This window comes from Lagenorhynchus albirostris, chromosome 7 (assembly GCF_949774975.1).
Source record: "Lagenorhynchus albirostris chromosome 7, mLagAlb1.1, whole genome shotgun sequence".
NCBI lineage: Eukaryota > Metazoa > Chordata > Mammalia > Artiodactyla > Delphinidae > Lagenorhynchus > Lagenorhynchus albirostris.
The window spans coordinates 10,711,475-10,724,150 of NC_083101.1; the positions used below are offsets into that span (position 1 = coordinate 10,711,475).

The 12,676-nt window shown below is 47.7% G+C and overlaps 1 non-coding gene across 1 annotated transcript; it reads right to left on the bottom strand.

Moving 5' to 3' along the window:
• Positions 1-4,871: 4,871 nt before the first annotated feature.
• Positions 4,872-4,975, bottom strand: LOC132524006 (U6 spliceosomal RNA). Its single transcript, XR_009541772.1, has one exon. It is a non-coding gene; the product is annotated as a U6 spliceosomal RNA (small nuclear RNA).
• Between the last annotated feature and the right edge of the window lie 7,701 nt (positions 4,976-12,676).

Sequence of the window (12,676 nt, forward strand, 5' to 3'; positions counted from 1 at the left end):
ACTTTCTCACTGTCTGGAGGCTGGAAGTCTGAGATCAAGGTGTCGCAGGGTTGATTCCTTCTGAGGCTTCTCTCCTTGGCTTGTAGGTAGCTGCCTTCTCCCTGTGTTGTTACATGGTCCCCCCTGTGTTCTTGTCTTGTCCTAATCTCTTCTTATGGGGACACCAGTGGATATTGGGTTAGGGCCCATTCTAATGACCTCATTTTACCTAATGACCTTTAAAGGCCCTATCCCCAAATACAGTCACCTTCTGAGGCACTGGGAATTAAAACTTCAACATCTGAATTTTGAGGGGACACAATTCAGCCCCAACAGACTGTCTTGAATCCTCCACCTTCCCTGTGCTCACAGCCCCTGCGAGGCCCAGCCACACCACTGTGCTCTGACTACTGTGTTGACTCTCTCTACTCACCCTCCAGCCCACCTTCCCGCTGCAGGCACCCTGATCTGACCATGTCATTCTCCTGTTGAAAACTCGCCCTGGCCCCCACCATCTTCCCCAGTCTCAGTTCAGTCTTACCGCCCCCATGCCCAATACCCATCGCACCAAAACCAGGAGCTAGCAATTTACAAAGGCTACCCTGCCTAGCCAGGAATCTCCCTGGGGACAGGCACCAGATCTGATCCATCTCTATACTCCTCACACTCGGGATGGACCAGGCACAGAAGCAGACACCAGTGAACAGATGAGTAAATGAACAAATGAGTGAATGAACGCTTCATCACATACAAGTTATTAATCTGGGCATTTCTTTGAGAATAGATTCCAATTCTTTATTATAAGAGCCAGATGTTTCGAATCTCCCAAATTCCTGCTTTTGGAGAAAAAGAAAAGTAAAACACAAACACCTGTATAATTTTCTCATGGAAATTTACCTTTTTGCCTCACTTTTATTCCTGAGCCCAGCACAGCCTTTGGGCCTTTGTAACAAATTCATACCTATCCCCTGGAGGATAGGAAGAGGTTATCAAAGAGGATGCCCCTGCTTCGAGGTCAGGGGAAGGAGGGAGGGAAAATAAAACAAGAGAAGAAGAGATTCTTAGCACTCCGTGGGTTCCTTCCACATCCAAATAGTTGAAAATGACGTTTTCTTTGTTAAAAAAATAAATAAATAAAAGTTTTGTTTTTGTACAAATGACCCAGCCCCTTGTAAAATTGAAAAAGATTTAAACGACCCAGAAAAGGACAGGGGGGGAAATAAAATTACTCCATTATCACACCTTCCAGCTACTTACACCAGTGTATTCATTTGTATAGTCATCAAGCTACGCCTAAGATGTCAGCACTCTGCTGTGTGGGTTATGTTTTAATAAAATATCTCACCACTCATAGAAAACTCTTGATATCATCTTCCAGACCTCACTTCTGGAGGTAACTTCTTGTAACATACTGATACATCTGTCTAGCCAGTAACTGTTTACCGAGTACCTACTCTGTGCCAGACTCTGACTGGGTCCTGGGGATGAAGGGTGGAGCTGCCTCTGTGGGACAGATTTAAATCAAATATAATGACACACGTAATTAATTAATTGCAACTACGGCCAGAGCTACAAAGAGTGTGCTGGTTCTTTGACCTAGCCAGTGGGGACGGGGGTGCTTTCTGGAGGAGGTGCCCAGCTGATGTGAAGGAAGAGGAGGCGTAAATCTGGAGAGATTGAGAAAGGCATGCCAGGCAGAGGGCAAGGCCTGTGGGGATGGAATCCCGATGTGGCCACCGTGGCTGGCTGCCTGTTCCCCTTCCTCCATCGCTGCAGAGACTGGGATTTGTTCTGGCGTCTACCCCTCCGGTCACTAAGTTACTATTTTACTCAGGTAAATCCTGATGAGTCTAAGCTGATCTCGGTGGTCCTCAGCCCCTTGCCAGTAGTTGGGTACGGCCAGGCCGTGTGGTCCAGCTCTGACCATGAGGAGGGAAGGAACTTGAGAAGAACTTCTGAGAAGGACCAAGTCAATCCCTTTTCTGCCTCTGGACGTTGATGGTGAAGGTGTGATCCAGAACTGCAGCAGCCATCTTGCACCCTTGAGGATGAGACAAGATGAGAGGGCAGCCAAGCAAAAACGGCAAGAATCTGGGTCCTTACTGACGTCACTGCGCCTTTGAATAAACAATCCTGGACTGCCATGCCCAGGACTTCTTGTTATACAAGGAAAACAAGTCCCCATGTTGTTGAAGTGATTTTGAGTTGGGTTTTCAGGGGTGTCGATCTGGTTGGAAGTGAAGCAGGAAGGGTTTATCCCACAGTGATTACATAACGAGATGAGCACATTGTTTTTACCTGGACTGTGGGCTTCCTAGGGTGGGAGTGGGGGCTGGTGGAGTTGATGGTCGGGGGGGCGGCTAGAGCTTTATCCTTTGGTGACACTAAAGCCTGTTAAAGGGAGTAGCCTCTAACTCAAGAGGCTACTGGAACTTGAACTCAGAGTAATGTAAAGAGAAGCAGGAGAAACAGGTACACATCTGTGTATTCGGAAGCCGCGTGTCAGCCCCAGCCGTCCCCAAGTTGTCCAGGCACTCTTCAACATTCAACTAATTGCAGCTCCTCTTTCCACGCACTGAGGGAAATGCCCCCTCCAATAGTCCTCTGGATCCCTGGGGGAATAGATTCTCTATTGTGTCACTGGCTTCCTAATCATTGCTTTGGATTTGTCAATTTCTCCCTGTCAAAATCTGTTTTACTGAAGCATTATTCACATACTGTAACATTCATCCTTTTAAAGCATACAATTCGCTGGCTTTTAGTGTATTCACAAGGTTGTGGGACCGTCATCACTATCTTATTCTAGAACATTTTTTGTCACCCTATAAAGAAATCCCATACCCATTGCTGTCACTCCCCTGTCCCCCTCTCCTTAGGCCCTGGCAAACACTGATCTTTCTGTCTCTATGGATTTGCCTGCTCTGACATTTCATATAAATGGAATCATACAACATGTGGCCTTTTGTGACTGGCCTTCCTCTCATGCCAAGCATCCCATTAGATAATATTCTAAACAAGTGCAAGAGCTACTGTAATCACCTCTTGTTACAAATGGCACTTCCCCCCTTGCTATATGTACATAAAACTTTACAGAAGTAAAACCATACTATACGTGTGGGTTTTTAATTTTTTTATTTCAATCCAGTGTCAAGGACATCTTTCTTTGTCAGTACAAATCTGCATAACCCTTTTTATTGTCTGCAGAATAAATTACATGGTTAAAAAATTATGTCTGGCTCAAGCTCAGTGCTCAGGCCCAGGAGGAAGGCTAGTCCCCTCCAGATGGGTCTTTACCACACGTCCAGCTTTCTGCTGAGTGTAAACAATGAGATGACAGCTTTGTGTGTACATTTCTTTAAAGTCCTAGACATGGGACTGTGGGCTAAAGGGTATGCATGTTTACTTTTTTTTAATATTCTGCCAAACTGTTCTCTGGAAAGGTCAGATCAGATAGGCTAGCCACTGCAGTGAAGCACTGTGGCCTCTGGACTCCAGCTACTTGGATTTTAATCCCTACTCTGTGCTCATTATTGGTAGGACTTTAACTTGTCTGTGCCTCAGTTTCCTTATCTGTATAATGAAAGTACCAATCTCATCAGTTTGTTGTGAGAATTAAATTAGTGTAATACATATAAAGCAGTGGTTCTCAACTGGGGTGACTTTGCCTGCCCCCCAAGGGGATGTTTGGCAATGTCTGGAGAGATCTTTGGTTGTCATGACTGGGGTGGGGTGCTACTAACATCTGGTGGGGAGAGGTCAGGGATGCTGCTGAACATCCTACATGCACAGGGCAGTGCTCCCCACCCCAACAGAGAATGATCCAGTCCCAAATGTCAACAGCGCTGAGGTTGAAAAATCCCAGTGTAAAGGGCCTGGTCCAGAATAAGTTCTCATTAATGTTGGCTGTCGTTATGCTTCCACTAGCAGAGCATGAGAATGTTCGTTTCCCATACTCTGGCCAAATGTTTTAAGTCCAGTAAAGGAGCATTTCCTTATACCCTTATGGGCCTGACTTCCTGGGATTGGCCTCTATTCTGGCTGTGGGTTTCCAGGGGACTGGCTGGCAGTTGGGTCCAGCTAAGGAATGTTTGACCTTGTGAGCAAGAGCTTCAGAGTTCCTGGAATTAGCTGACTCTGTGTGTTTGTCTTTGCATTTGTAGAGGCTGGGACATATGGTGGATAAAGTGTGGATTTTGAAGTCAGGTCTGGATTCAGATCCCAACTTGACTGCTTCCTAGATATAAGAACAAATGACTCCCTAAACCCCAGGTTTCCCCATCTGTAAAATGGGATTATTGGGAGGATTAAATAAGATAATGGAGCACCATGCCCGGTTCTTAGTCAGTGCTCAATCAATAGCAGGTGCAGTTTATTCAGTGATCACCCCATCCAGGCCCTTTGCTAAGACTTTTCATAATTATTCAACTTAATGGTAACTACTGCCATAGTCATCGTTATAATCACAGTAAGGTCAAGACCCTGTGTCTATCTATCCAGGTACAAGGGGAAGTCACTTGTTGAGCTTCCAGCCAACATTCCACAAATATCTGCTGAGCATTGCTACGCTCCAGACCAGGTGCTGGGCTCTGGCAGATATACAAGGTTCTCCTAATTCTCTCCCATCCATATTAAAGAAATAACACAAACAAGATGTCAGGGAAAGGACCAGACATATTAGCTTTCACTATACATGTAACTGGGTTAATTTCCTTTATTAAACCAAAAACAAGAAGACAAGCTGAAAAAAGTGCGGAAAAGAAAATTTAGTTACATGTTATTTATAAGAGAACTAAAACAAGCTATGGAAAGAAGTAAAAATCTCTAATGAAGTAGCTCTGTATTTATAAATTATTGAATTATGTTTCAAATGAATAACAAACCACACTGAAGTGAAAAAAAGGACTAATTTAAGTAGCTATTTTTTGGTCATCCTTGTGCAGGAGCCATGCTAATCTTCTCTGTATTGTTCCAGTTTTAGTATCTGTACTGCAAGCACCCCAAGTAACTTTTGAACACAGAACTTTGATATATACGCTCAATCTAAAGATAAAAAGAATTGCAAACAAATACTGAACTCTACCTAATGGGCTTGTTTTTCGTAGCAACTAATTATGAAACTAGTCTCTGTGCATTGGCAGACTGAGTAAAAGGTGAACTATATTGAGGATGTTGAGAGGCAGGTTTCTCACTGTTGTAGAAGGAACATACAAATAGGAAATGGGGAAGGCCAGGAAGAACGCTGTGGTATTGGATGGGAACTGGAGGCATCAGTATGAACTCTTGGATTCATATTTATACGTGTATGTGTTTCCTAGTTCTATCCACTGAGAGGACCTAGAAGCAATGATACCCTGCGAACAGTGAGCCCAGCTGTGCCCAGCTCCTTGCTTCTAAATACCACAATACCATCCTCCCCTGGGGAAACCAGAGCTGCTAGAAGAAATGTCTGGTTCCTGGGCAAGGCCAGAGAAAATATAGGATGAGCCTAGAGCATCCTTTTGTGTCAGAAAATAAGGAAGTGCTCAACGAATAAGAGAGACACATCAAAAGGACATAGCAGCCACCTTGAATGAGCTCTCACTGGCCAAATCTGGAACAATTTGGTTATCAAGTAAATAATAATAGTAATGAATTTTTAAATTTATTTATTTTTGGCTGCGTTGGGTCTTTCTTGCTGCACGTGGGCTTTCTCTTGTGGAGCATGGGCTCTAGGCGTGCGGGCTTCAGTAGTTGTGGCACACGGGCTCAGTAGTTGTGGCACATGGGCTTAGTTGCTCCACGGCATGTGGGATCTTCCCGGACCAGGGATCAAACCCATGTCCTCGGCATTAACAGGCGATTTCTTAACCACTGGGCCCCCAGGGAAGTCCCAATAATAGTAATGAATTATAACCCATTGAATAAGATAAGAATTCATGTGCCCATCATCCACCGTATGTATGTATACTGTAAGCTCTTCTTTCAGTAGAACATTGACTCATAATAATAGGAAATTTTAGGTCACAATTTTGCAATCATCAGAGAAATAATTAATGTAGATAAAGATCAAGATGCTAAAATCAGAGGGTGAAAACTTGATGAGAAATAAAATATTTATATAGCATCAAAGTACTCCCGTGCGGGCTTCCTTGGTGGCGCAGTGGTTGAGAGTCCGCCTGCCGATGCAAGGGACGCAGGTTCGTGTCCCGGTCTGGGAAGATCCCACATGCCACGGAGCGGCTGGGCCCGTGAGCCATGGCCGCTGAGCCTGCGCGTCCGGAGCCTGTGCTCCGCTACGTGAGAGGCCGCAACAGTGAGAGGCCTGCGTACCGCAAAAAAAAAAAAAAAAAAGTACTCCCGTGCAAATTACTTATTATTTATAAAGAGAAAATAGGGATTGTACAGTAGATAAAACTGGTGGACACCACCTTAACCAAGTGATCAAAGTAACCATCACCAGTAATAAGGCACATTGACATCAAGTGCTTCTTAATATGATGTATGGAGAAAGACATAGTATCATTTCTGTGGTATCTCTGCCCCAAATGCATAGCCTGAATCTAATCATGAGGAAATCTCTGAAAAATGAAAATCGAGGAATATTTTACAAAATAAATGACCTGTACTCTTCAAAAATGGCAATGTCATGGAAGACAAGGGAAGGCTGGGGAACCGTTCTAGAGTTAAGGGAGACTTAAATGTGATGTGTTATTCTGGATTGGAACCTGAACTGGAAAAAAAATGCTCTAAGCTTCACCAAATTTGTATAAGACCTGTAGATTAGATATAATTTTATGTCATCTCTAAATTTCCTGATTTTGCTAATTGTACTGTGGTTATCTGAATGTTCATGTTCTTAGGCAATATACACTGAGGTATTTAGGGGAAAAGGGGCATCATATTTGCAACTTACCCTCAAGTGTTCAGAAAAAAGCTGTACATAGAATGATAAAGCAAATGTCACAAAATGTGAATAATTGGTGAATCAAGGGGAAGAGTATTTAGGAGTTATTTGTGCTACTCTTCTAATTTTTCTATAACTTTGTCATTATTTCAAAGTAAAAAGTTAAATAGAAAAAAAAGAAAGAAAAAAAAAAACCTGTTTGGATTCTTTTCTTTAAAGAAGCTATTTTCCCTCAAGGAACTCATTCATATGCTTGCCTCTTCAGCAAGTCTAGACTCTTCCTTAGCATTTTAGTCGACATCCCAAACTTTTAGAAACAAATGGAGATTTGTTTATGAGTTCCTCATTCCTCAGCCATGTGGCACTGGTTATGCTCCCTGATCATCAGCCCTTCCTGTCTGGCTCATTGACAGTGTCCACTGAACACTTTTGCATTGCGCCATCTCTGAATCCCCAAGGCTCATCTCCGTACCTGGCCAGAGCGGTAGCATAGGGTAGGAGTTTGTGAAACTGAAAGACGGAAATATCTGATTGTCTTCAGGGGAATAGCAAGAGTTGGAACTGAGAGGGAATGAGGAGGAACCCCACTGGCCTTCTGTGGGGCAAGGGCCCTCATACATGCCTGGACCCTGGACTAGAAAGCTTTGGACCCAGCGGTGCCTGGAAGCCTCTACCCTGTGTCTGGCTGCCAAGGAGATTTGTCTTGGAATGGGCAATCAGGAGACAGAGCAGTGTAAATTCCCCTCTGCAGGGGCGACTCCGGACTAATCCCATCAGTGTGGTTAGGGGTGAGCAGGTGACAGCTTTGCTAAACTGCACTTCAGGGTCCATTGGAAGTTTACCAGCTCCCTCTGGTTTGTTAAACTCACTGGTGGTAAATGAAGTGAACTCTCTGGCTACCCCTCTGATCTTGTGAGTCTGGGTACAGGGCTTTGGGTTTGACTTTCCAAGGTGCCTCGGATCCTCACATCTTGGTTCTTGAAGGCCCTCAGATCGATGGGGCTTGAGGTTGGGATATTTGGAAGTGAGTGGCCATGGATGAGTCTGAGAAGGTGAATGGAGGCCTTAAAAGCCACCCCTGGGATCCTCAGAGCAATGGGAGGAGCCAAGGGACAGTGACAGGTAATGGAGTGAAATGGCCAGATTTTCATTTTAGAAAATTCACTCTAGAAGCTAAAGTTGAAAATCAGAGGGTAGGAAGGGACAACAAGCAGAAAGATCAACGTAGAGGCTGTTACACAAATCCAGGCAAAAACTGGAATGAGAAGTATTATTTAGACCTTGTTCTATAACAGAAACGGCAAACGTAGCATATATCTCACCACCCAAACTTCTTGTTCTCATGGCAAACATTGCTGATCCCTCACTCTCCTCCCTTGTCCTGGGCCTGCGTGGGCAGCTCCCGTAGATGACCACTACCAATCAATCCAAGTAGGCTCACTGAATGAAAGACATTTGCCCTCTCCACTCTCTGTTAGAGAAGGCAAGGAAGAGCATCAGTTTGAGGATATGCTCGCGTTTGCCGACAACTCACTTTGGGTCTGGCCCGACCTTAGGCCCTGGGGGTCAGACCGAGGGTGATCCCCCAAGTCAGTCTTTGAGGTCCCTCATGGTGCATTGTGCCTTGCCCTGCTGTACGCCCTCTGTGCTCCCACTCAGTGCTTTCGCACATCCATTAGCTCATTTCAACCTCACAACATTCCTGGAAGATCAAGGTTGTCATCCCCATTTTACAGAGGAGGTAACTGAGACCAGAGACTTGAGGTAGAGTGCCCAAGTTCCACAGGTGGTAGGTGGCAGAACTGGGATTCAAACCAAGGGCTGTCTGGCTCCCAAAGCCCTGGCTCCTTTCACAAGAAGCTTGTTCCAGCTGCAGCAGCTGTTCGAATCTGTCAGGGCCTCATGCAGAAAGCAGGACAGGTTGGGGTGGGACATCTTGGGAACAATGGCTTTCCCTGTCAATAAAATCCCCGGCTTAAAAGGACCTGGGAAACTTGACTTTGGAATCACCCTATCTAATCCCCTCTGTGTTGAGCCATGGAGAAGGGAGGCCCTGGCCCGTGGGTGGGGGCAGGGGGATCCCTGAGGGGGATGCTGCACAGATGGTGAGGGGCGGAGGCCTCTTGCAGTGGAAGAGAATAAAGTTTCTGTCCTTGCACGGTTGGAATGAGGGCCCTGGAGCCAAGCGGCCAGGGCCAGGGCAGGGCCAGCCAACCTTTGGCACGTGAAATGCCACCCTGAGCTCATGGCAGATAATTCTGCCATAGCAGGGGGGTAATAATTCATCCCCCCTGGCAGGCATGCATCCTGAAAGCCCTGTCTGTTCCTGCCTCATGGGGTCCCTGTTGGAATGTAGGGGGTCGAGGGGCTGGCCCCAGCTGTGGGCAGAGCTTAGACTGGACCTGGTGGGTGGGGTAGCGTCTGGGCACTGCCTGGGGGCAGAGGGAGCCTTTGTGCTCTGTGCCCTAGGAATCCCACCCCCACCCGCAGTCGCCCTGTTGGGGAGAAATGGCTGACATGCCAGGCTAAGGCCTGCTCTCTCTCCTTCTTCTTCTGGGGCAGCCGGGAAGAGAGTGCTTCCCTAGGTGCAGCCTGGCATCTGACAGATCTACCCCATCACACCTGGGGTGCTCCTTCTGAGCAGTGGGAGGGTGAAGGGCAGGGGCCCTCAAACCTGAATGCATGGCACGATCTCCTGGGCAGCTTTAAAAACAGACCAGATCTCAGTCCTCGCCCCCAGAGGCCATGTTCTGTTGTTCTGGGGTGGCACCTGGGCATTGGAAGTGATTCTGAAGGGATCTGGGTTTGAGAACCACCAGTGTGGTGTTTTGAGAGGGTGGTGCTGCAGCTGTGTGACCTTGAACACGTGACATAGCAGTTGGTGCCCCAGTTTCCCCATTTGTGAAATGTGGACAGCAACAGTACCTATTTTGTGGGGTCAGTGGGAGGATTCAGTGGGACGATGCTGTAAAGACTCGGCACTGGGCTTCTCTGGTGGTGCAGTGGTTAAGAACCCACCCGCCAAGGCAGGGGACACGGGTTCGAGCCCTGGTCTGGGAAGATCCCACATGCCGCGGAGCAACTAAGCCCATGCGCCACAACTACTGAACCTGCACTCTAGAGCCCACGAGCCACAACTACTGAAGCCTGTGTGCCACAACTGCTGAAGCCCATGTGCCACAACTACTGAAGCTCGTGTGCCTAGAGCCCATACTCTGCAACAAGAGAAGCCACTGCAATGAGAAGCCCACGCACAGCAACCAAGAGTAGCCCCCGCTCTCCACAACTAGAGAAAGCCCACGTGCAGCAACGAAGACCCAATGCAGCCAAAAATAAATACAAAAAAAAAAAAATGACTCGGCACTGCGCCTGGCATGGAGCACACACCCGGACGCTGTAGGCATCTATATCTATCCTATATATAGTTATTGACATTTCTTCGTTTCCCACCTGCCAAGGGGAAATTTTAGGGCTTAAAGTCCTAGGGAGAAAATCTAGAGGGCGGAGAGAGGTCCCCTTTGAGAACCACACCAAGAGGGGACCAGAGGAGGCTCTTCACTCTGACAGGGAGGCAGGTTGGGAGGTGTTGGCACCTCTGTGTTTCCAGGAGCAGCCCACACTCCTTGGCAAGGCATGGAGACCTCAGGATCTCGGCTCTCAAAGCACCAAGGACACCATGTGCGTGCGGCTACAGCTGGCTTCCGCACCTCCCAGCAGGTTCTCAAGGGGAGGGGTGCGCCTCGCTCAGCTTGGTGCCCGCAAGGCTGGCACACAGGCATCAGTCACATTGGATAGCCCGCGGTGCATGACACAGACCTGCCAGGAGAGCTGGCAGGTCCTCTGAGCAGGGAATTAACTGGTTACAATGCTGGCAGATCCTCTGAGCAGGGAATTAACTGGTTACAATGCTGGCAGATCCTCTGAGCAGGGAATTAACTGGTTACAATGGCAACAGTAGCTACTGCTTCCTGAACCCCCACCCAGTATTGGGCATCACGCTTAGGGCTTACAAGACCGCACAAGCCTTGTCACTGCTCTTTCTGGCAGGTCATGCTGTCAACCAGGCTGGTAAGGGTGAGCCTAAGCTCACTGAACTCTACAGCCTCTGGCCTCTGTTGGCCATTGAGCTGCCTCAAGCACTGAGCTGGGGTTCAGAGCTGCGTGCCTGCCACAGACAACAGAAACGCCACAGCTTTTTTTGCTGCCCAGGTCCCTGGCTGCAGCCCAGGATGGGGTGTTTAGGTGGAGTATTTTTTCCTGAAGATGGGTTTTCTCACTTTCATAGAATTTCAAGATGGAGAGAGTCACTGGAAATATCCCATCTGCTCTCCAGCCTTAGTGATCTGAGATTGCATTCTAGAGGTTTCTGCCTGGAACCTGACTTAGGGATGGCCTCAACAAATACGCTGCATGAATAAAATGAAAGAAGTGTGGCCCATTCAGTGGCCATGACCTCGGAACCAAGAGTGGCTTGCTCAGCAGACTGTTCATGAACTTGCCCAAGGTTCTGAGACAGATCACTTGGTTATTTGCAGACATTTGTTGGGGGTCTCCTGGGTGCTGATGAACAAGTAGGGAGCAAGCTCTGCTTTCATGGAGCTCAGATTCCAGTGACAGGAGACAGGCCCTAAGCAGGAAAACTAATAAATAAATACCTGCTAGTGAAGAGACGAGAGGGCTTGTGATGGGGACGACTTTATTTATTTTTAAGTTTTTTTTAAAAATTAATTTTATTTATTTATTTTTGGCTGCTTTGGGTCTTCGTTGCTGTGCACAGGCTTTCTCTAGTTGCAGCGAGCAGGGGCTACTCTTCGTTGTGGCACGCGGGCTTCTCATTGCAGTGGCTTCTCGTTGCGGAGCACGGGCTCTAGGCACTCAGGCTTCAGTAGTTGTGGCACGTGGGCTCAGTAGTTGTGGCTCGCGGGCTCTAGAGCGCAGGCTCAGTAGTTGTGGTGCACGGGCTTAGTTGCTCTGTGGAATGTGGGATCTTCCTGGACCAGGGCTTGAACCCGTGTCTCCTGCATTGGCAGGCAGATTCTTAACCACTGCGCCATCAGGGAAACCCGATGGGGATGACTTTAGACTCAGCATTGAAGGACAGTTTCCCTGGGGAAGCTGAGACCTGAGTGACCAGAGGGAGGCAACCACGCACAGGTACAGGCACCAGTGTACCAGGCAGAGGGATGCAAAGCTGATGCAAAGGCTGGGGAGGATGGGGTGGAGAGCAGATGGGACTGGTGCTGGCGAGGGGGTCAGAGAGGGGAGGCCATGGTCCAGATTACCTAAAACCCAGCCATGTTTGGCTTGCTTGGGACTAGGGTCAGCCCTAGTGGAGTCTGAGTTGTGAGAGGGACATGTTCCCATCAGCCTCTGCCATGGCAGGTGTGGCATTGTGCTTCTGACCTGTCTGTACTGTGGGGATTGGGACCCTCATCATTGCCCAGGGCCACAGGGACAGTGCCCAGCTACCAGGCAAGGCAGGGGCTCTGCCGAGGCTGGCCTGTAGCTGGGGGAGGCCGGGGAGGGAAGGCCTGGCTGAATGAGTGTGTGTGTGTGTGTGTGTGTGTGTGTGTGTGTGTGTGTGTTTGGGAAGCTAGTCTAAATCCAAGTCACCCATCAGTGGTTTGAGAACTCCTTGGAGGTACCTAAGCCACCACGTGAAGGGCCATTAAGCCACATGGGAGAAGCTATTCCCTTCCAATCCCATCCCTCTGATTATATCAAGGACAATATCCACTTGCTGCTGGTTTGCCCTTTATGTCCCTTGAACATTTGCTAATCTTCCTTTTTACACAAAGCGCTTTGGCCGGCCTC